Source organism: Octopus bimaculoides, chromosome 5, assembly GCF_001194135.2.
Source record: "Octopus bimaculoides isolate UCB-OBI-ISO-001 chromosome 5, ASM119413v2, whole genome shotgun sequence".
NCBI lineage: Eukaryota > Metazoa > Mollusca > Cephalopoda > Octopoda > Octopodidae > Octopus > Octopus bimaculoides.
Window position 1 is genome coordinate 11,551,986 of NC_068985.1, and position 2,043 is coordinate 11,554,028.

General features: G+C 36.5%; 1 protein-coding gene across 3 annotated transcripts in view; it reads right to left on the reverse strand.

The window, feature by feature from the left end:
- Positions 1 to 2,043, reverse strand: part of LOC106884362 (uncharacterized) — a 337,312-nt gene that overhangs the window by 247,537 nt on the left and 87,732 nt on the right. The window lies entirely within an intron of this gene.

Below are 2,043 nucleotides of genomic sequence, written 5' to 3' on the forward strand. Positions count from 1 at the left end.
ATATATATATATATATATATATATATAAAACCCAGTACTACATCAAGTATCGGATTGAACTCTTTCCCATGCGAATTATCTGAAAATAGATAAGGTTTCTGGTCAACTGCTACACTATTGATTACGATAACATCGCGTTACTAAGGACCGATTGATTAACTTTCCACCTACAATCTCTCCTCGGATCGATGGATACTCGCGAGAGATGGTATTCTCTTTATTCTGCATTGATACATTATTTTTTCTGTTCGGATATTTCCACCTCACTCTATCAATATCTTTCAGCTTTCTTTCCTACGCTTTCATTCTACATATTCCACCTTTTGTATACATTTTTTATTCCCCTACTCATTCTATAACTCAGTCGAGCTTCGCTTTTGTGAATATTCATAAGAAAATAATATGGCCGATTAAGTAAATGTTCTTGAAATCATGAGGTTCTGTTTAGATCTCATTGTTTGGTATCCCATTTACCATAGCTTCAAATTGACCCATATATCGTCTGTGAGACTGAGTGGACGGGGATTACGTACAGGCCAGTCAGCTGGATTATCTCAGGGAGTCAAAAATGGAAACGTTGTGTTGTGCTACGTTTTATATAGCCTGGGCATAAAGTAAGGGTCGTAGTGATCAGAGAATTGTGGTGAAATTGTATGTGTAGAGAGGTACTTTCGAGCAAATGGAATGTTCATTGCACGTAAAAGCATATAAGCATGGAGACAGACAAACGGATAGAGAGAGAGAGAGAGAGAGAGAGAGAGAGAGAGAGAGAGAGAGAGAGAGAGAGAGAGAGAGAGAGAGAGAGGAAGAGAGAGGAAGAGAATGAGAGAGAAAAGGAAAACAGAGAGAGAAGTAGAGAGAGAGAGGGATCCTAATATGCGTAGGTGACATCTATTTTGTGACATAGAAACACTTGTAAAAGAAATTGTTTTCCGACACGGGTGCTTCCATACCGAGCACCGTTACACGTTTGTGCGTGCATAAACCTGTTGTGATTGATTCAATCCATGTATCTATATATGTGGGCATAAAGACATACATATATGTAAATGTATTTGCGTACATATAAATACATAATGTATATATATATATATATATATATACATATATACACACACACACTTATATATACATAAAAATATATACATATACGCACACACACACACACACATTTATATATACATAAAAATATATACATATATGCACATATATATACATATAGATACATACATACATGCATACATACAGAGAGAGAGCAACCGAGAGAGAATGATTAGATAGATAGATGGAGATATGCAGTTATGTGTGCACATATAAACATATACATATTTCTCTGTGTGTATGTGTCAGTGTGTATGTGTCTGTGTGCGTGTGCATGTGTGTGCTTATACGACATTGCAATGTACCTGTGTGAATATTCTGGAAGGTTATATAGCTTCGTACAAATTCATGTCCACTTGATTGATACCTATACATAAATTAGATTCCAAAATCCATTGGAATTGACATTTTAATATATTGCTCATAACCATTATGACGTCATGTATTTTCAGTGAATACTGTCTTCTAAGCATTTCACTATCCTTCTATTCAGCAAAAGGCTGACTTCTCATTAGTTACTGTTGCATTAGTTTAGCTCCACGTTAAATTTGATCGACTTGTGTTATGATCACTTAATGTCCAGCTGAACAATCTGTATCCTCCTTTACGCAGAGAACCCTGGAAAATATTACTTAACGCGTTCTCATAGCGTGTAACAGGATGGGTTATGGCACTCTACATCTAACAGGTTGAGCGACCACGTAGATGTACATTTTTGGGTTCTTTCTTAGTAGTTATAGGCCCGCTAGAACAGCAGCTAAACCTTTCTTCTTGTCTCATCCAGTAATATTATACAAGGTGGGACATATAAAATGTGTTCTACAGTTGTAGGACAACTGAAACGTTTCGTAAAGCACAACTCCACTGAGTCTTCTGCTACACCCTTCTATCCATCGGCAGCTAAACTTTTCTTCATGGCTCATCCAGTAATATTATACAAGG